This window comes from Pogoniulus pusillus, chromosome 4 (assembly GCF_015220805.1).
Source record: "Pogoniulus pusillus isolate bPogPus1 chromosome 4, bPogPus1.pri, whole genome shotgun sequence".
Classification (NCBI taxonomy): Eukaryota; Metazoa; Chordata; class Aves; order Piciformes; family Lybiidae; genus Pogoniulus; species Pogoniulus pusillus.
This window is the reverse complement of record NC_087267.1, coordinates 17,047,109-17,069,492: the sequence shown is the minus strand read 5'-3', so window position 1 is coordinate 17,069,492 and position 22,384 is coordinate 17,047,109. Positions and strand designations below refer to the sequence as shown.

The window sequence follows — 22,384 nt, the reverse complement described above, 5'->3', positions numbered from 1 at the left end:
TTCTAGCTAGCTTCAAACTAGCACAGTAGGGTACAGTCTGTAGCATGCTTGAATTACTTATAGGGCCTGGCAGTTGAGAAGTTTGGAAGATTTTGCCAAAAAAAGTCAGTTTAGAGGAAATATATATACAGGATTTCTTGTCCTTTAGTTGTGGTCAGCAGTGTGTGTAATTAAAGCACAAAACAAACCCTGTGTTTCACTCCAGGAAGAGTGATATATGCTGTACCCTAAAATTCAGGAAACAGTTCCATTAACTGCAAAATTGCATCTCTTGGGTGAGTCTCTGGTGAACCATTGACACTGCTACCTTAACTTGTGGCTGCACTAACTGCCACTCGACTGTCCTTGCTAATTTGCAATTATGCTTAGTTTTGGATGTGGTTTGCTTTGAGGTTTTTGTTTGTTTGTGGGTTTTTCATGTGTTGTTGGGTTTTGGGTTTGTGGTGTTGGGGTTTTTTTCCTTTCTTTCTGCTTCCTTGCCAAGCAGTGCGTTAAAGCAAACCCACTTTTATTTTCAGTTGTGTACACATAGCATGCATAACATGCTTCAGTATGATTTGGGTCAAACAGATGATTTTCCACAGGGAGGAATTCTGCACCTGTAGTCCTTGAGTTAGTAAACTTTGAGTGCCACAGACAATGTCGTGGAATGGGTGTTGAAAGCAACCAGCTTTCACTGGGCAGCACTGCCCAAGGCAAAAATCAAGGGACTGTGAGAAGATGCCTTCCAGCTGATCTGAGGTACCAGAGCACAAGCTACTCTTCCCCTAGGTCGTTGCATGTATTTTCAGTTATTTCTGGCCACAGCTCTGAGAGGAGAACTGGAAGGGTTGAGAGCATGAGTTGTGCTCCTGTCAGCTGCATCTTCTCTTGCTGAGTGCTGGGGGCTGAGGCTCAGGAGAAAGCAGTTGACAGAAACAGCACACTTGGAGCTGCCTCTGCCAAGAAGTGATTCTTTTGAGGTCTGCATAGAGGTGCAACTTCTTGAGGGCAGTTCTGCTGACATGACAAATACCAAACTGCTATTCAAAGCTGAACAGCTGATTCAAACTGGAGAATGCAGTGCTTTGCGAAGTCCATGTACTTAGCTCTCAGAGCTGTTTTTGAGAAGATAAGAAAACAGAGAAAGACTGAAGAGGCCACATCTGCTAAGCTGTATTATTTAGAGTTAAAACTTCACTGGGCTGCACAAGGCCCCCACAGAACCTGGTAAATGTGCATTTGGAAGTTTGAAAGGGCAGTACCCTCCCTATAATTCCTAGCTGAGTTTGGAGTGAAGCACTGCTGTATTATTTCTGTGATTAATGCTAAAAGCTAAAACCTAATAACATTGTGGAACATGGTTATATCTCTAGCAGGCTTCCTTTCAGACAACTGAACATTTTTTCACAGTTACTTAAAAAAATTCCTAAGTCAGGCTCTGAGTAGAGGTAGAAAAGTTAGGAACTCGTATTTTACTAATTTTAAGTAGAACTGTGCAGAAGGACCAATTCCTTAAGCAGATCAGTTTTCAGTTTGGGTTGAAGAAGGTATTGTAATTTAGTTTATGGTGCTATCTTTCTGATTTCTAACTGAACAATTCCTGAATTTAGAAGCATCAAATGATTCCTTGCCACACATTTCCTTTGACTGAGACCTGCACCCCATAAGTGCCAGGGAGAATCAAACAACTACCTTAACTTCAAAGTCACTGTTGTTCAAGGTGTTGCCTTCAAAACTGTTTGGACATTTGTTGGCACACCCCCATTTCTGTGTTTTCCAGCCTAAGCCAATGCATTGCCAATACAGCACAAGGAGATCTAGCTGGAAAAATCCCAGTAAAACAAGGTTTGCACATTCTCTGCCCTGACCCATTGCTGCCTGCCTCCCAGGAGTCTGCAGCTCCTGAATGTTGTTGCTCTGTGGGCAGTGCCCCAGGACACTGGGCTACTTGCCATAGAGAGGAAAAGAGACAAAACCCTGCTAGCAGTAACTTGAGGGGTGGGCTGTGACCTTGGCCCTCAAGTCTGCAAGCATCTTCCCAGCCTGGAGCAATGGAGTGGAAAGCTTTGAGTGTCCTTGTCGAGGATCCTTGACATGCTTAGTAAGATATTTCTGTTTGTTTGGGTTTTTTTTCTTGCAAGGGGCAGAATGAACTAAAACCTGAAATTTCTGGTGTTTGGCATAATAAAAAGAAAAGAAAAGAATTAGTTATTGGAATCTATTAAAAAATACATATTTTTTGAAGGGTTGTAGGGATAGTTTTGTTCCTGGCACCACATGCTGGTCTTTCTGCGAGGGCATCTCAGCCGAGAGTCGCTTGGTGTTCTCTACATCTTGCTGTGAATATACAAAAGAGTTTTAAACAGAAATATTGATAAAAATAAAATTACAGATAATTAGAAAAGTGAACTCTTGGACTAGGAATTACTAACTATTCATGACTAGAAATTACTCCTGACTATCCATCTACCAGGAGCACATTAGCACTGCAAAATAGCACTGAACAGAGCATGACCATGCAGTGTATAAATGCACCTGCCAGGTATGCTAAACATCACCTTCCTGACTTGTGTCACATCTATAAGAAGGTAGAAGGTGAAGGGTTTGATAGCCCTAACAGGCTACTAACCCTTATTTCCAGCTCAGAGGGGTTTTGATTCAGTTGAACAGTTGCTGGAATCAGTGTCTATTGGAATTAGGAAGGGAAGCATCTCTTAAGTGTGCTGCAAGCACGGTGGTGTATGCGGGCTGTAATTACTTTCATCTGCTCTTTAGCAGTGATCATGCAATTTGGGGCATGCTGCTTTGTCTCTCTTATTTGCAAATCTTGATAAAACTTTAATTGTTGTCTTATCCTCACACATCTTGCGCTCTAGCAGGTCTCAGGGATGGAAATGCTCTTGCTACAAACATAAGAGGTTAAACTAGGAAAAGTTTATGTGAATTCTCTGATTTGGATATGCTTTGTGTTTGTTGTGTCTTGTCCATGTGTTTCCTGAGGTTTTGGGGTTCTTTTTGGTACTGGTAAGGGTAAGATGACTAACAAGTATGCTCTATTTTACTGGCTTTTGAAGAATTTTCCACCATAGAAAGAAGAAGGAATATATATGTGTGTGTGTGTGTATGTGTGTATATATATGCCCCCAAACATTATGCAGTAAGAATTGCCTCAGCTTCTGCCAAACCTGGCATTTTACCTTCCTCATGAAAAGCAGAGACTTTTAATATTTATGCAGCATCCCAGCATGACAGACTCAATAGAATTAAACTGCATATGACAAGAGGAACACCATGAGAACTTTATCTTCTGTCTCAGTTGTGGTAATACTTAAAGGTTGTTATGACTTCTCTCTTGGAGAGCCCAAAACAGTCACTCTTGTGCTGGAGTTTTTGTTCATCTTGGAATCTATTTCTGTTTCACAATTTTATCTTATCTACCAAAACAGGAAAATTAGAATATTTTTATTTGTATTTATTAATAAAAGCTGGCACAAAATTGTCCAGGGGAGTTATGTTTAGGTAGGGTATGTGATAACTTGAGAGCAATCTTGAATCATATGAAACCCAAGGGCAAAGACATGGGCAGTTCAAATAAGTGCCAAGCCTTGTCATCTACTCAATTTACTGGCTGTTTGGTGTGTTTCATGTTGCCCCAAGCTAGGGTGATGTGGAAAGGAGCAGAAGGCGCTGGCATCTATAAAATATTCAGGTTGGAGTTTAATGTTGCTCTCCATGCTTTCCTGTCTTGACACCTAGTAAATCCACTCATTTCCCAAGCAGCAAACTGACCAAATTGCCAAAACTGTTTGTGAAGGTTAAAATATATACAACTCTGTATATTCTTTCTACCTCTAGATTGTGGCAGTCATTCACATAACTTCTTAGGAGTAATCTTTGGCCACAGTCTAGGGCGTCTGGATCAGTGGCAGCAAACCAGAGAAGTCATGACAGAGGAGTGTTTTTTGTTGGCTACTGTGATGGTGCCAAGTTAAGAACATTTTTGATGTGAGGTATGCAGAGAGTAATCTCCAGCAGAGAAGACTGAGCAGCTGCTACTTTCCTGGCTCATCCTGTAGAGTCACTGATTTCACAAATCAAAGGCTACTACCTAGAGTCTTACTGTCATTAATGTGCAGGACGAGTAGGTAATGAATCCCGTGGCTGGGAACGGCATGGAATTAACCATTTCAGTCATCTATCGTATTCGCCCACCAGAGGAAAGGGAAAATGAGTGATTGTTTTTTTAGAACTTGAGTGCTGAGCCAAGTTACTTTTGACAGTAGCTGGAGCACCTCTGTGAAAGGTGAATCTTAAAAAGCAGCCAGGCAGCGACAGCTGGAGGCATTTGTTGAATGCAGTTTTAAGATGCTCCATAGCAGTGCAGTGGAAGAGTGGGAGGATTAATTGCAAGTCATTAACAGGTCATAAATCTTTCTTTAAAAAGTAATTCCTTATGTAATTTCTTAATTCTGTCTGGCCAGGTACAAGGACTAGGAACATCTAAAGGTGTCTGAGAAGTGGAAGGTATCCTGCCTGTAACTGGCTTTCTTCCTAAATGAGGTTTCTTTTCGTTTCCTTCCCTGGAAGCCTGTGTGTTGTAGGTTGCTGAACTTGTGTCTCTGCTTGTTTTATTTTGATTGAACAGATCAAACAGATCTTTTATTTTTATCCATGTCTCCCTGCTAGCAAATGCAGAGTATTTACATAGATTTTTATTCCCCAGGTAGATATTATGAAAAGCTTGTGTGATGCTGTGTCATACTGAGGGTACACAGAAGTAATTGCAAAAGCTGCGATACAGGAATTATTGTTCCTGCTGTAAGGCATTAAATAGAACTAATTGGAATCTGTTTTTTCCCCAGATGTCCATACTTTCACTGTTAAGACTTCCTTCCAGCTACTGCTTTAAAGCAGTTGAGCTCTTCTGGTAATGAACTGTCTGCTTGCTTTATATTGGAGCATTTGTAAATTATGAGTTCTGGGCTCCTGGCTGCAGTTTAGCAATGGCTATTGGAAAACAGAGGTTTGTTTAATCAGCTTCCTGCATCATGCAGACAGTTTGGGAAACAGGTTACCAGAGTGAAAACCAGAGTTTTTCTGGAGAAAGGTTCTGTCAACCATAATGTCACTTCCTTTCAGTCTGGATTTGTTTGGGTTCTTTAGAGAGCTTCAACTTCTCACCTTGGAAAATGTAGTTTTACTCCTGTAAATGTATCTATTAAGAAACCAGGTCCTAAATCACCTGAATTCATAGTTACTTTCAGTTGTTACTGAAGTCTGAGTACACACACAATGCTAAGCTGTTAGAAGGGAAGCTTGTTAAGTCACTGAAAAAAATACTAGCACCCTTTAGTTTTGTCTTTCTTCTGAGAAGAGTCTTCAAGTTAAAGGTCTTCTTCGGGGAAAAGAAAGCATATATATGCACAAGTGCACTTTGAGCACTTAAAATCCATATCTTTCTACTGTATAAAATATCTGCCTGACAACTGCTAATCTTCTTCCTTTCCCACCTGATCACTCTGCTAATAAGACTGTAATTAAGAATGACAACAGGACGACAGGAAATGTTTTTTTTTCACGGAAAGAGTGGTGAGCATTTAGAAGAGGGCACCCAGGGAGGTAGTGGATGTGTTTAAAGATCGTTTGGATGTGGTGCCTGGGGATATTGTTTAGGGCTGAACGTTGTAGAGTAGGGGGAGCAGTTGGACTTTGTGATCCCGAGGGTGTTCTCCAACATGAATGTTTCTGTGATTCTGTGAATTCCACACAAGAGAACAACCTGCAGACAGGGGACTCTGGTGGCAAGACAGATGGCAGGGGTGCTGATCTTCAGGAGTCGCTTCCAACCGCTACCATTCCGTGGCTCTGAGGAGCAGCCCGTGCTGATTGAGTGGCACACACATTCCCGTACTAAGTGTGAGAGACTATGCATCCTGTATCAGATATTTATAATATATTCTTCCACCCTTTTTTCTCCTGATGTCAGACCTCATCACTAACAAAGTGATGAGGATCTCCTCATCCTCCACCCTTCTCTGTGTGTCACTGGTTGTTATGCACAGTCTTGCCATTCTATCCCTTTATCAGCTGCTTTCATCACACCCATGATATCAGGCTCAAAATGTTAATCTTCAGCTTGGGTATTGTTGTGCTGGTTGCTTGCATCTGTCAGTAGCACAGTGCCTTCCTTCTGAGAAGTGCATGGCATGGGGTCATGCTGCAGTCCAGAGGCATGCTAGCATGGAGCCTCAGGGTAGCTCTGGTAACAGCAACCATCAGTCCCATATGATGCAGCGGTTTGGTATCCTGCTTTTCCACGATGGGAGAAAGTGATCTGCATGTAGCTGTTGGAAAGAAACTGCTCAACGCAGCAAGAAAGGTTGTCATAACTGGGCTGTGTGTTGCAAACTCTGCATTACAAAGACACTGATGTGTGGATTCAACCACCTGTCTTGGGATTGCTTGGAAGAAAATTGCATTTCTATCTATCTGCTTCTTGTGGGTGCAGCAACACACACCCATGATAAGGCACAGTTCCTAAGGTAATTTGGGGCACTTATGAAACAGGGGAGGATGTAACAAATATTCTAAAGATACGTGCAGACCAAACAAGTTTAAGGCACTGCATGTGAGCTACGCAACTGTATCTGTCTCACTAGTGCTTCCCAGGGCAGTGCTGCAACCATTCTCTTGCTCCGTGCTTCCACATGCCATGTGAAGGGTTCGACCTCTTCTGTTATTTTTCCCGTTGTGTTTCAAGCATGATGGCATGGAGAAGCAATGCAATTAGGAAACCTGCTTCCAGCATTTTCTTCTTCCTGCAGCCTCCTGTGGTGATACTTCTCTTGTATCCTATATCTCTGCTGGGAGGACCTGTGTGCCAAGTGAGGAAAACAGTGCTGGGGGACCTATATTCTGATGGTCTGTGGCCAGCCAGCTGCCTTGCTCAGCAGATGCTTCCCAGGTGTTGGATCTAACAGTTGGGAGCAGGTACTTCATCTTTCAACAACCTTTTCACTGACAGTTATACTAAAATTAGTTTCTCCTCCCTAGCCCGGCCAGAAGTATACAAAGGGAAATAAGTTTAGGTGCTTGTGACACCTGACCTTGTTCCAGTGTTATGCGTTGGAGTGGATTCCTCTCCCAATAACTCACTGTAAATACTGCCCCAGAGAGACAAAATTCACTACCATTCAGGATTTGGAAAGTCAGAAAATGAAATTGTGTTTTTAACAGTTAAACTAAATGTAACAATATAGACAAAATAAACTATTATGGAATATTAGCGACCTTAAAGGAAGTAAGGATGGTGTAAAGCAACAGCAAAAGAGCAGCCAAAACTGTGGCAGAGGGGAGATAGCAGCAAATGCAGCAAAGGGGGAGATACAAACTGTGCTTCCAGATACAAAGTTTTCAGTGTTCCAATAAAATTATATTAACCATCATTGCCATTTTGTGGCCCAAACCTGGCATGTTCACCTCTTCACTCAGAGACTCCAGTACTTTCTACTTTACAATCAGTGTCTAAGGTTTTTCTGTTCCTATTATTTTTGTGTCTGAGCTAGAAATCTAGCTCAAACGGCCACACAGTGGAGGTGAGTCTCACTCTACTTTTGTCTGATTGTTACTTTAGAAAACTCTTTATGTTCTGGACTTAACTGGTTCAGTTTTTTTCCCTTTATGGTTTTTTTTTCTCCATCTTCTGTCTCCATCCTTTTCATGTGTAGTGGCCATAGTTGCTCTTCCTGTCACTTCTTTGGCTGAAGGCCTTGAGACTGCAGCCTTGTCTGTTAAACCCTGTTAAAGGCATCCAAGCCCACCTGGAGCCTCTCAAATCTCTATGCAGTGGGCTTCCCTACTCCGTGCTTTGGGGAGTGCAACACAGGTGTTTGCATGAGGTTGCAGAGTTCCTTCTGCTTGGGACTCTGATGCACACCATGCTGGTAGCACCCTCATGCTGCTTGAGTGAGGGTCTCTACCCATGGAGATCGTCTAGTCAGTGGAACAGTGACAAACGAAGTGACATAAACATTCACCCTCGGCTTCTTGTTAGAGGAGCTGAGTGGTGGGCAAGGGTGTCAGAATGGTGCCACAAAAGCTAGGTGGAACCGTTGGCAATTTAATCACTGTGTAAATGCATGCTGGAGAATGACCTGGGTGTGTTTGATGAGTGTTCTCTTTATTGATCACTCATTTAAGAGGAATGATAAGAAGGAAAGGTTTTTAAATTTCAGATAATTAAGCACAAGATGTAACAGTCAAGGAAAGTTCAGGTGAACTGTGCCATGGTGGCTTCCACCTCAGAGCAACAAAGTGTGCAAGACAGAGGCTGCGCTGGCGTCAAGTTAATATTTAAAGGCAACATAATTGGAGCCAAGATTCACAGAGCTTTACTTTAATAAAGTTGTTGCACCTTTGGAGTCCTCATGATCTCAAATGAGTTGGAGGCCCATATATAACATAAGCCTATTGTTTCAAGAAGCAGAAACAGCGGAAGCAATAGTACACAGTTTGTAAATGTTCCGTTGGCTGAAGGGATGTTTCAGTAACACAGAAGATACAGAAAGGGAGAGCCTGTGCTCTTCACAGATTTTTTTTAAGACTGCAGATGCTTATTGCACATCTGTTAAATGCTCTCCACCTTATTCCACCACTGGTACTTGCTCTGGCAAATAACAAAAGCCTAGAGATAAATGCGGAGGCTGCGTTCTTGTGTGGATGAGGTGGGAGAAGACAGAGCCCAAACAGTTCTTCCATGTTTGGGTTTTCATACCCGTCAGGGCAGGAGTAAGGAACACATTGCAGATGGCTATAGCACAGGCTGGAAATGTTTTAATCTCTTGTTCTGGGTCAGTATCCCCAGGTCTGCTCTTAAAAATGTCTGTGTGTGCAGTTGGGAGCTGGGCAGAAGGCAAAGGAGCTACTTCTGTAAGCCTTTAACATTCTTTTTCCCTTCCTGTGCAAGCAAAAGTCAGAGTAGTTTTCTACACTCTTTTCGAAACATGAAACAAAATAACTGTGTTTCCTACACCCTTTTTCTAGCAAAACTTCATCATACCTTTTGCCCCTTCCCTTTTTGGCTTGGGGTTCCTCTTGCTATATTTTCAGGAGGCCATTGGCTCCTGAGAGCAGTCAAGTTCTACATGAACCAATCTAGGAAGAAGATCCTAGTTCCATTCTGATGAACTATTGGTTTACAGTGGTTAAAGCACTCAGGTTTCTTTAGCAGGAATCACATCATATCTATCTAGGTTTGACTTCCTAGCTGAGATACCTGTTTCCAGGTAAATTAAGTTGGAGAGAGCCCTTGGTATGAGGGCTGACCTGTAGTGACAAGCTTTAACATCCCTTGTCGCTATCCTCTTTAATGTAAATAGGTATCTTAAGCTTCTAACTGCTGCAGTGCAGCCTTCAGAACGGGTTCCTCTAAATATATATTCCAGAAATGAATCAAAACTTCTACTTTTTTATTTTGTTATGAGAAAATCACCAAAATTCTAATTATTTTTTATGTGAAAATAGCATAAACATCCAAAAAGGTAACGGGTAGATTTTCCAGCATCCTCCAAATACCAGAAGCACTAAATACAACTGGATTGTTTAAAAGTCCCTCCCAGTATTAATGCCATTTATTTGCATCTTTTTCTCCCAGCTGCATTTCTCCTAACTGAGCTGCATTTGTTTTCCTTGTGAGAATACTTTGTTCTGGTCCCACTGCCACTGCAAACACTCATACCCACAGTGAAAGACTTCTTAGTGGGCAGAATTTACCCATGTAGTTGCACTCGTTCCCTGATCAGAACATTTACCAGATTCAAATAAAGCTGTGAGGGAGCGAAAAAAAACCAACACAAAAAACCCTTTGCTGTTTAAACTTTGCCTGAATTGCCTACAGAAACGACTGCAAAGAGGAAGAAGCACCACCACCACCTCTAATTCGTTTGGCAAACCCCTGGCAGAATCTGGCAAGATGTAGTTTTCTGTGTGCTGCATTTTTTTTTTTAGCTGTCTTTATAAAACTTTTCTCTTTGGTGTTGCTGGTGAACAGAGTGTGCTGACAGGCAGCAAGGGGGGTCCAGGAAATGACACAGGCATGGAGTTCATTTTGATGGCTTTGAAGGGTAACATGGTGTTGCCTGGTCAAAGGGTGGTTTGACTAAAAGAGTGAGTTAAAATTAAGGGTCTTGCTGGTCATGAAAAAGAAGTTGTCCCCCTGTTGCACAGACGCATTTCCCTGAATGTGGAACAGTCAGAATAGAGCTGCCCACAGCCTAAAGTCTTTTGCAGCCCTAGAAGTTGTACATATTCATGTTTGTGTTCTCTCTCGGTGCACATTTGTTTTCTTTTCCTGCTCTGGTATTTTTCATGCAAATCCATTATGACGCCGCATACATCCAAATCCTTTGTTCCTCTTAACTGCAGTTTGCTCCAAGTCTGTTTCTTCTGTGACGCTGGCTGAGGTGCTCTCTATCCCTAGTGTAATGTCACTGTTAGATCCAGATGAAAAAACAGGACAGCTAGGAGGCTGTCAGCTGAGGGTACGTCTGTGCCACACAGTGGCCCACTGCATGGAGAGCAGTCACTGGGCTGGTACCTCTGTGTCACAGCAGGATGCTGAGAGCTTAGATACTCAAAGTGTGTTTCAGGGCGTCACTACCAGCACTGCACATGGGCGGCAGCTTCAATGTTGATTAAGGCAGGGAGCAGCACTCTCTAGAGCTCCTCAGTTTTGGAATCGGCTTGGTCTCATAGCTAGGCTGGAATATTGCTGCAGTTTTCTGTTGGAGGGTAGGAGTCTGCTTGTGGGCCCATCAGCAGTCTGTAGTTGTCTTTAGTACCTTGGCTGGTGATTGAGGTGCTGCAGATGGAGGGGTTTGGCAAACACAGTCCTGCAGAAAGCCAGCCTTGTAAGTGGATGGTGTTTTCAGGGTCCTGGTGGTACTGGGATAGCCTGGAGGTATTCGTGTGATTTTTGTGGGCAGAAGGGTTTGCCTTTTCATGCTGGTCAGTTGTTTTCTTACACTGCTGTTTTGGGGGTTTATTAAAATGCAAAAGATCCGATGTTTGTACACAACAAAAGAGCATTGTTTGAGGAGTGCTGTGAAGGATGGTCGATGTGGAACGATGTGTGGGAGTTGTATTTTATTGTTTTGAAGACAAACATGCCCCTCCTCTCTAGCTGGAATCTGCTAACTCACTTGAAGAAGCAAGGTCAGCTTTCATCCCTCATTTCTGGTCCTTTCTTCCTATACTCTAGGAATATTTTGCTCACTGCCAGAGGGCTTCATACTTGCCTTCTTAGCTCTGCAGTCACACAGGGCTCTTGGGTGCTACCCACTAAACCTGCTTCACGCCCCACCACGTTTTGAGCTGAGGCAGATAAAATAGCTTGGAAAGGAGGACACCTGGAGAACAGGTCTTATGAAGGATGGCTGAGGGAACTGGGATTGTTTAGTCTGGAGAAAAGGAGGCTGAGTGGAGACATTATTGCTCTCTAAAGCTCCCTGAAAGGAGATTGGACTGAGGTCACTGTTGGTCTCTTTGCTATAGCAACAAGTGACAGGACAAGAGGAAGCATCCTCTAATTGCACCAGGGGAGGTTTAGATTGGATAATAGGAGAGGCCTTCACAGAAAGGATTCTTAAACACTGGGACAGGCTGACCAGGATGCTGTTCAAAAGACACAGAGATGTGGTGCTGAGGAATACAGTTTAACACTAGACTTGGTAGAGTTGGAGGATGGTTGGACTCAATCTTGAGGATCTTTTCCAAGCAAAATGATTCTGTGAAGGTCACAAGTATGCTAAGAGAAGAGGCAGGGTTGCCAGCAGCAAGAGAGCATTGAATGGTCTCACATCTGTTTGTGTGACAGATTTTAAAGCTGGCCCTGGCCAGTTAGTGGTATGGTCGCTCATATGCAGTTACTTGGGACTTGCCGCACCTCATACTGTGAGGGGCTACAGCTGCTTCACTGCAGAGAGTCACAGCAATTCAGCTGCTTCTGGTGACATCAGATTTCTGAAGCATTCAACTGGTGATCAGCAAAATGAGTGCATCTGATGCATGAGAAGAGGAAAAAACCATGCACCAAGAGAAGACCACTTGAGAGTGGATCAAGGAGGACCTCTGTGCTAGTTTGACACAGGCTAGAATGCTTTGGTGAGAGAAAGTAGATAATTGGCTGTGAAAGGAAAACATTGGTGATGTCTCCTTCCCTCACAGTCTTGCTGAGAGGTATGGGAACAAGAAAGTAAACATTAGATAACACTTTCTCCATTTTGTCTTCACTTTCTGGCTGGCTTCTGGACTCAGCTGCAGCTCCCTAACCTCACTGCCACTAACCTTGCTTCTTAACCTCTTGGCTGAACCTCTTTTCTTCTCAGGACTGGGGTAAGGTTGAGAGGGGCAGGGGGAAGGTGCAGGGATGGTTGAGAGCCCCTCCTGGGGACTTAGGTTTCTGGAAGGGGAGTTGTGTTTCTGTATTACTTTTAACTTGTATATTTCTGTCTATAACTGTATCTACTGTAAATATCTGTTTGTATATTGTGCTAGCTGTAAATAAATAGCTTCATTTATATTCCCAGAGTCCGGCTGAGTTAGCTGGGGTACCTTCTAAAGTGTGGGGGGGCAGGTAACAGCCAAACCTCCACAACCTCACTGAAGAAAAACATACGTAACATCTTCAGTGCTACATGAGCTGTTCTGGACGAGAAAGATTTTTGGTCACCTCCCAGTTAGGTGATTGTTGCACCTTTTGTTTCCAGGCTATTGCAAAACACTGAAGAGGAGTTTGTGGTGGTGGCACATGTCAGGTGGCTTGGAGATAGGGTATGAATCCTTGCATATGTTGAAAGGAGCATTCTTTCACCACTGCATTGAAGCCAGGATTTTTGTTTCTTTGTGTATTTCACCATCTGTTAATCTCAGGAAGTGATTGAGAGAGAAAGCACTGCTAGTACTTTCAGTCACAGTTGAGCATTGTCCGTGGGCAGCTGTAAGATAAGACCATTTTTCTCTCAGGAGCTTCCTGGTCATTGGCAGCCTTGGTGACAGGTGATGGATGACAATGGAGCTGTTGGGGCAGCCAGCAAAATGAGCAGGTTTGGAAAGCTGCCTTGCCCAAACAGATGTTCCTTGCACAAACAGATTTGGAAAACCCCTTTGAGCAGATATAATGTGACCAGATAACTGCCTTTAATGGCTTTAATTTTGATGGCAGAGAAATGAACAATTTTGAAATGGAAAGCTTCTAAAAGTTCTAATTTAATCAACCAGAAACGTAGTAAGCATGCAATATGAAATAAGGGAAAATGGCAAACCTCTTGTAGCAGTTTATCCTATTTCTATTCCTTGCCAGGCACAGCAAGAGTATTATTTTAATGAGGTAATGAGTAGTTTATTTTGTAGTCATATTTGGAGTAGAGAAATTCAAGGAAAGTTTGAGAATACATGCTCAGAGGGAGCGGTCATTACGAAGGAAGTAGGTTATTTCAGCTTTCCAGTGCTCAAAGTATTTCTTGACAAGAGCCACATTCTGCCTATCTCTGTCAGCACTGGTAAAGGAGATAGCTTGCTGCTTGGGTACACTGCTGCCAGCCAAACCTTTGCAGTGAGTTCTACCTGGCAGATATGATCCCCTGCGTTCTGCAGATGTCTGTGGATGAGCGTTACCTTCTCACAGATAGCCCTGGGCTGCAAAGTTCAGTGTATTGCTGTCTGCAGACCGCTAAACACCTAGCCTGTGGAGGAGTTCTTCTGGTCTCTAAGGAACTGGCATAGAATGTTCCCGCTCCTGTTGTTGCATTTCTTTGAGCTTGTATGGTAGATGCCAGGCTTGAGAATTAGTGAAGCAAGGCTCTGATTATTTACTTAAGGATTAATTATTTATATTGTATCAGATTTTTTTAAGAGCTTCCTACTTAACCGTTCCCATAAAAATCCTTAAATGAATCTGACCATTTAGAAAGATGTTTCCCTAATACTGCCAAAAGATTAAAAGCAGCATTTTTCATGTGGGCTCAGTTACTCAGTAAAGCCTGGTTTCTCCAGGCCTACCTTCAGCACACAAGCAGTCTGAGGCATGTCACAGTTTGTGGTTATCCAGCAAATTCTTAGTTCTAAATACATGCGTTTCTGAACTGCAACAGCCACAAGCCCAGGCTGAGATTCATTGGAGTGACTGAGTGGAGAGCATTCCTGGGCCTGTCTGGAGCTCAATTCTGGGTGGGGAACACCCCATGTGAGGGAGTTTGAGATGAATGCCTCCTGAGCAGCTTCGCTGGCACTAAATGTCAGGCTTTTCAACCTTCTTGAGTTTCCAGGTGAATGCTGTCGAACCACTCTTTGTTTTCTCTCTGTTAAGTACCTCCTCACCTTGCAGGCTGCTTTCCTTATCCTTCTGTGATCTCCGTCTCCCCGGCCTTAATTCAGTATCAGTGCTTAATGCTGCATGACAGAGTCCACTTCCCTTCCTGATGTGGGTTAAATCCATCTCATTCCTCACTAAAGGGAGAGGTAGCCTGAGAACAGGTTGATGCTACAAGTGATCTGAGAGAAACATTGTTCTGATGTCACTGGGCCTTAATGTTTTGATTTTGATTTTTGTAGTATCTGCTGTTTTTTCTCATGCCTCTGTTAAGTTTGATGAAATGTGGTTGTATGCCAACAGCCTCTCCGAGCAGGAGTTGCTGCAAGTCCAGGGATAGTATAGATGGTCGATTTTCACTGTGTGTGATGCTGTGCTGTGTTAGCCAGAAGGACAGGTGAGGAAGTCCTCTTTGGATTAGCATTGTTCAGTGTCTGTTGCAGCTGAACACCCATTTCTGTCCTTGCCTTTCTAACTCAAGCACAGCTTTGGGAAGGAGTGGACAAACCAGTATCCACCTTGGCCAGCTGTGATGGCAGTTTTTGTTCTTTTCAGATTTGACAGAAGTAGGGTACACAAGGCTCAGCCTCTGCAACTACAGGATTGTTGTACCTAATATTGGAAAGTTATGAGTCATGTTATCATCCTGTTCCCTTTTTCCTTACTCCAAAGAGATCTGAAATGTTAAGAAGCTGCATGCCTAATGATGCCTTTTGAGTTCATTAACTTTGCAGGACAGGCCCTTTAAATGGTCATTTTACAATTGGAAGATCAATTTTTTTCTGCAGACTTCTCAGAGGTCAGTGACTTTACTTACCCTCCCTTAGCCCCTGAGCTTCATTTAATCCCCAGCAAGCTCTGGCTGCACTCACAGTCACCCTCTCTTTTCCTCTTCTCTTGCTCTGTAACCTTCTGCCCCTTTTGTTCACAGTTCCCCAGAGTGCACAGCTGGTGTGTTAAACTGCCTGCCCTGTTAGCACTTCCTTGTCTTCTGCTTCTCACTCCAGATTTATTCCTCCTCCAGTTTACTCTGGGATCCCTCCTTAAAACCATATTTGTTGTACACCAGGCTTTTCTTTTGCCCAAACTCTCCCAGTTTCACAGCAAGTTCCTCTGCTAGGTTATTGTCCTCAGATTTTTCTTTTCTGTAGTATTGTTCTGTACTGCTGCACAGTCACAGATCTCTCTGCCTTCTGTCCAGGATTTAAACACACAACAACAAGCCTCATTTTACTGCTACTGAAAATGAATGTTAAGATTTTTCTTAACAGAGCAGGTTCCATTCCTGCAAGGGAAATCAAGCCTATTTGGTCTTTTGACCAAACATTGCCTCCTTCAATTATATGTAGATATTGAAAGGATGCAGTGAGCATTTGGAACATGTAAGGGGAAAAAAAAAACCCTAATAAGTTTTTTCCTTTAATAATAACACAGATAATAACAAAAACTGCTCCCTAAATTCAGATGTGTTTGTGGACTGAGGAGTCAGTGTGGTGCTGGTTGTTTAAGTGTGAAATAATACAGAGCTAAGGGGAAAAGCACTCATGGGAGAAGGATCTGCAGAAAAGAAGTAAGCCCAGAGCAGCAAAAGCGTGATGGCCATTAGAAAGATGGAGAATGAACAAGGCAGCTTGCAAATACTCCACAAAGCAAAGAGAAAATATATTTTTATTTCATTTTTACAGGTCAGGGAAATATTTTCCCTTGCAAAAACATTTCCTCAGGACTACGCAGAAAAACAACTTGCTTCTGATGTTTTGACATTTCATCATATCTTCAGTGAAACCTCTTCTTTGTATAGTATCTGTCCAAAGTGTCATTCATTTCTTCTCTTAGCAGTTGTAGGTCAATATTCATGGCAGATTTCATCAGAAAGATTTCCTTTCTCTAAATCCCATTTGTTCTTTTTTCCCACTGCAGCAGTTGATCTTTCTCTTTTAATGTGTGTGTTGAGTTGAGGAGTAATGGTCCTTCATTCCCATCTCCCAGTGAGCAACTCAAGCAGAACAGGGGAGACAAACCTCCTTGAATGTCCTTTGACTGAAAGTGCCTTCCTCGGGTGTGCTCCAGGATCATTATGCTTTCCAGAGCTCTTGGTTTCTTACTTTGTGTACTCTTTCCTCCTCGCCTTTTGGCCCTTTTGAGTGGGGCCAGTGTCATTAACAGTACAGTAGTAGCTATAGCTACTCTGCCTATGAATCTGACGCTCTGCAGAGTTGAGAGCCAAGTAGTTCTTCCTTCTCTTATGTTCTGTCTGGAGAGAGAGTAGTATCCGTTGAGGAGAGTCAGACTCTCTTTCCATCAGTTTTTGCTGCCTTTTTGCCTTTTTCTAATTTATTTTGGGGTCTCTCTCTGTATTGACCTTGAGGGAGCAAGCAGAGTTACTGGCACAGGCAGCCGGGATACTGGCTTTGCATACAAAGGAGCTGCTGCTCATCCCAGCTTCCCACAGAAACCTGCATGAAAATATGACTGGACAAAGAAGAGTACATTTTGGGTTATCATTCTTATAAAACAGCACTTCAGAAAGATTTAACAATCTCCTCCCAGGGTGAAAGGAACAGAACAAGCCAGCTTGCAGGCTGTGACTTCCAAAGAGTGAAGGCAAAGCCTTTTTCTTTCTGAATCAATCTCCCTGCTTGGACACTCCCTAATTTTAGTCATTCAGTAGCTATTTGGAGACTTTGCCAATGCTAGAAAGATAAAAATACTTCATTTGAGTTTTCATAACCCTATCATTAAGCAAGCAATGCTCACTTGATGAAAATAAATTGTTTTCTGGGGAGCAGGTTGAGGCAGGAGCCTGAGACAGCTCAGGAAAGCCTCTCTGGCCAAAATAGTTATTAGGTTCCATGGCAATCCATTGTCCAGACCCAGGATTTGTTGTTCTAAGAAGCTAGGTTTGATTAATGCACTAAGAAAAAAATGTGTAGAGAAGTTGCGTAACTCCATAAACTCCTGGGGAGGGGCTGGTTAAAAGGGCTTGTAGTGACAGGACCAGGGGCAGTGGTTTGAAACAGGAGCAGGGGAGGTTTAGATTGGACATCAGGAGGAAGTTCTGCACAATGAGAGTGATAAATGCTGGACCAGGTTGCCCAGGCATGTGGTTGAGGCCCCATACTTGCGGACATTCAAGATCAGACTCGATGTGACTCCGGGCAGCCTGATGTAGTTGGAGGTGTCTCTGCTGACCACAGGGGATTTGGACAAGGTGACCCTTCAGGGTCCCTTCCTGCCCAGTGCAATCTGTGAAGCTGTGAATGAAATTTAGTGAGTTTGAAGGTGGTTTTATTTCTTTCTGGAAAGAGTTCTTTATGAAGCTTGTTAAAACTAAGTGCTTTTATGCCCATCTATAGTGTCTAAGTTGTTTTTGCCTAAACTACAGGATCATTTGTATTGAGCTTTGATTGTTTATTTTTCATCACCTTCACCAGTATTAATGAAAACTGTTTCTAAGGCCTGCATTCAGGGATGTTTGCTAGAAGTCAGCAGCTTACCATTTACAGCAAGCAAAAACTGAATACCAGCACAGTAAACAAACTGATCTTCAACTATCCTTCCCCCTTTTATGTGTTTGTCTACTTCTTACAGGTCTTTCTGACAAGATAAAATGATGCAAATCATAGTAATCACTAACTCAGATGTTCATAGAATGATTTAGGGTGGAAAGGACTTTAAAGATGATCAAGTTCCAACCCTCTTAGCATGGGCAAGGACACCTTCCTCTAGACAAGGATGGTCAAGGCCCCGTCCAACATAATTCTAGAAACATGGAATTATTCATCTTCCACCTTTGGCAATTATTTTAGTCATGGCCATCCTGAGGATGGTCTTGACTTTTGCCTTTTCTTGTCAGTAGGTCTGTTCACAGTTTCTATGACCTTCCCAAAATACTAGGCTGGTTTCTCCTGTTGACTTGGGCAAGTTTTTTTCACCCACTTTAAATGCATTCCCATCCAGTCCCACAGAGCTGTGTAGCTCTTTTGTGCCTCGCTACCAGGCGCGACATTTTGCTCTCCCAGACTCTGCACCTGGGGGCGGGGGGTGTCTGAGGGCAGAATTTGCAAGTACATTTATATTCCCACACAGTCTTAGCAGAAACGTGAAGTACTTCCTCTAGTGAAGTTATGGTTTGCTATCCAAATAGCTGCCTATGGTCATCTGGACCTCAGCAATTAAGCAAGAACAGAAGAGTAAAGTGATGGAATCCTAATGTCTCAGACTCTGTCCATCAGGGTGTGACATTGCAAATCACCCAAGTTTATTCTCCTCAAACTGGACAAGACCAGCTGTTACTTCATCAGGTTTTTTGGAATGCTGACATTCCAAAAGTGTAGTACAAACACAAGGGCAGAAGAAGGCAGAGGAGGAAATGGTAAACAAAGATAATTAGAAAAAGAAGACCTCTTGTCTTCAGTGTACTTTCACATATTGTGTAAAAATGTGCCGTTTAAAATACTGTATTTTAAATGTAGATGCTTCTATGTGGGCTTGGCCTAAAGAAACTTGCTAAATAGGGGATCTAATTTCATCTCTTAAGTTGCAGGAAACCTCAAATGGTTTTAAAAGGCTTGCGAAACATTTTGGTTTTCTTTGTTGTTTTTTTTTTTCACTTCCAAGGTGAAGATTTTGAGCCTAAACTCCCTTTGCAGTTCTGGCTAATTTTAGTTCTGCGATTACACTATGCCAGGAGAGTGCAGTGCTCAGATTATCTCTTTGTTCTCTGTAGCTTGTGTATTGTCTGCCATGACAGAGCATGTGCCCATCTGAGAGAATGAGCAGTGGATTTTATGGGCTGACTAAACCAATTTCATTTCCAACACAGGCACTCCAGAGAAGGTAAGACTTGACAGCAGATAATAAAATGAAGTTTGGGTTTGTGGCGTGGCAGTGGCAGATGCAGAAATGATGAGGAAAAGGCAGATGCAGCTCAGTGATGACTGGGCAGGAGAAGTGCTCAGTCTGCTGAGGGCGAAATGTGACGTGAAGATGGACACAGTTTCATCTGTTCAGGCAAAGACCTTGTGATGCTTTTCCATAAGGGAGAACTGCAGTGCTCTGTCTCATCTATCTCTGATACTCAGCAAACCAGAGAGAGTTTCTGAAGAACAGCTTAAGGAAAACATTTTGCTGGGAAAGATATATTTGGATAAATTTAATAGTAGAATACATAGCAAGCAGTAATGGAAATCAGCTGAGGAGGAGTAACTAAAGCTGACTTAAACCTCAGAGAATTCTGCTAACTTCAGCATTTATTTTTGTGCTGGATAGGAATTAAAAAAAAAAAAAAGTCTTATTTTTGTGCTAGAATGGGAGGTTATGAAAAAATGTTGAGTTTGCACAAGGATGGTGTGGGCTTCTCTTCTACAAGGCTTGTTTGACATTATGTCTTCTTCCACTGCTTGTGATGAGTTCTGGGAACCTCAATTCAGGGATAACTTCACTGATCACTATGAGCTGGGGTCACTGGCCAAACACATTTGTCTTGGTGAATCACATTTATGTGCCTCTGCATCCAAAGAGCTCTAGTGGAACTGAAGTCACAGTGTACAACAGGATTTGCATGCCTGTGTCTGTGGGGAGATGCAGTCCATTGAAAACTGGCAGCCAGTCAGTAGTGGTGTCTCCCATGGATCGGTACTGGGCCCAATCCTGATTAATATCTTTGTCAATAATCTGAGTGAGGGGATTGAGTCCAGCATCAGTAGGTCTGCAGACAACACCAAATTGGGAGAATGTGTCTATCTGTTAGATGGTAGGAGGGCTCTGCAGAGGGACCTGGACAGGCTGGGTAGATGGACACAGTCCAATGCCATAAGTTTTAACGAGTCCAAGTACCAGGTGCTACACAGCGGCTACATCACCCTCATGCAGCACTACAGGCTGGGGACAGAGTGGCTGGAGAGCAGCCAAGCAGAAAGGGACCTGGGGGTACTGGTGGAGAGCTGAACAGGAGCTAGCAGTGTGCCCAGGTGGCCAAGAAGTCCAATGGCATCCTGCCCTGTATCAGGAAGAGTGTGGCCATTCTGCCCCTGTACTCAGTGCTGGTTAGGCCACACCTTGAGTACTGTGTCTAGTTCTGGGCCCCTCAATTCAAGAGAGATGTTGAGGTGCTCAGTTGTGTACAGAGAAGGGCAATAAGTCTGTCGAGGGAGCTGGAGCACAAGCTCTGCAAGGAGAGGCTGAAGGATCTGGGTGTGTTTATTCTGGAGAAGAGGAGGCTCAGGGGAGACCTTATTGCTCTCTACACCTACCTGAAAGGAGGCTGTAGCCAGGTGGGGTTGGTCTCTTCTACCAGGCACCCAGTGGCAGAACAAGGGGACACAGTCTCAAGCTGTGCCAAGGGACGTTTAGGCTGGATGTTAGGAAGAAGTTCTTCACAGAAAGAGTGATTGGCATTGGAATGGGCTGCCCAGGGAGGTGGTGGAGTCACCATCCCTGGCAGTGCTAAAGAGACTGTCTGTGGCACTTAGTGCCATGATTTAGCTGATTAGATGGTGTTGATGATCTCGAAGGTCTTCTCCAATTTGATTCCATGTGATTCTGTGAAGAGGCCCAGATAGTGATAATGAAAGCAAGACCTACATAAGCTAGAACTGTCTTTTGGCATGATGGCAATACAGGTCAGTGCAGATCAAGGTTGAAATGAGACAAGGTTTGACAAAATGACAGATCCCATTTGACTCTTGAGTGTCTTTGGCAGCAGGAGAAACATTTTGCTTCAGGATTTTTTGGATGGGAAGAAATCGAAATATTTCAACAGAATGATTCAAAATATATTTGTAAATTAATGGGGGGGGGGGGGAGGAGCAGGAACAGAGAATCATTCATCAGTTCCCGAACTGGCTTCTCCATATCAGTAAAGTTATGGCATGTTGTGACATAGTGAAATATTGTCATGGTGTGTGTAACACATGGAGGAAGCTGTGTATGCTCTTCAAGAAAAAGCGTGGTGCCCACGTTGGTCTGGCTAGAAAAAGGTTAAATAGTTTATTGGAGCTTACTGGATTGAAAAATAGGTTTTATCCAGAGAGACTTGTGCAACAGTTGGCCAAGCTCAGGTTTAATTTAGCTGCACCTCAAAGATCTCTAGTTCGGATGTGTACTTCATCTGTTGCATTTATAACTGCCATCAGCTCTTACCCTGCAAGGAATACTTCTGTGGAAGGGGTATTTAGTATTTAACCAGGATGGGCTCTGGGTGAGAAAAGGCCTCTGAAGTAGCTCATTCAGATTTCTTTCTTTGTCATCAGTCTATGTAACATCTGCTGTAGGAGTCACAGTGAGTGCTCATTTCAAGGGTAATGCTGCAAAGATATCAAACTGTTATTTGGCAGTGTTTTAGCCTGTGGACTTGCAGTGACTCCTGCATGAGAAATGGAAGTTGTGTTGGATATAGAATAATGAAGTGGCAGACAGGTTGGAGTTAGTCCCTCAATAAACAGCTTTGCTTGAGTGGAGCAGAGCTCGGCCAAGCTGTTGAGATCCCCATGGGATGCAAAGGCCCTTCCTGGGTCTCTGAGAGGAGAGTTTCCCACACCGATGGGCAGCACAAACCGGAGACCCAGGCTGGAGTTCATTGAGCTCCGCTTTTGCAAAGTAGTTCCTGCCCTTTTTCCTACAACCGCCTATGAGTCAAGGGAGGGGAGGCTTTTTTGAATAGATTAGGAGCTATTCAGGCTTGTTTGTTTAGGGCTGTGGTTTAAGGTCTTTATGTAAAAAAGAGCTTGTGGCTTTTGCCGTGCCTCTAGCTGTGTCAATATTGTCCTTTGCAAGTGAGAGGACAAGTTACACGAGTCAAACACAGGTATTTTCCCTTGGAGTTTACCAAGCTTTTCAAAAAACCTCTTCTGAATACAGCTGAGAAAGGTGTGTCCTCTGGGGAGAGAAAGTCAGGTTTTTTTCTACTGAGTTTCTTCTTTCGTACTGGACTGAGTGGTTTTGCTCTAGGATAGGGCACGAGGAAGAACTACAGCCTGAAGTCTGTCTGCTGAGAGGTGGAGAGCACTGAAGCATCATATTAGACCGTTTCGATGC

General features: G+C 43.2%; 1 protein-coding gene across 9 annotated transcripts in view; it reads left to right on the top strand.

Annotated features, from left to right (window-relative positions):
• The window catches only part of FAR2 (fatty acyl-CoA reductase 2), a 152,785-nt gene that overhangs the window by 21,423 nt on the left and 108,978 nt on the right, over nucleotides 1–22,384 (top strand). The window contains exon 1 of one of the 9 annotated variants that reach the window (XM_064142271.1): nucleotides 6,954–6,972. The exons of 6 other annotated variants lie outside the window; for them this stretch is intronic. The gene's annotated coding sequence lies outside the window, so the exon portion shown is untranslated. Of the gene's footprint in view, nucleotides 1–6,953; nucleotides 6,973–12,195; nucleotides 12,217–19,138; nucleotides 19,187–22,384 lie in introns of those variants that run through there. 2 more of the 9 variants (XM_064142270.1, XM_064142267.1) reach the window with 2 other exon arrangements.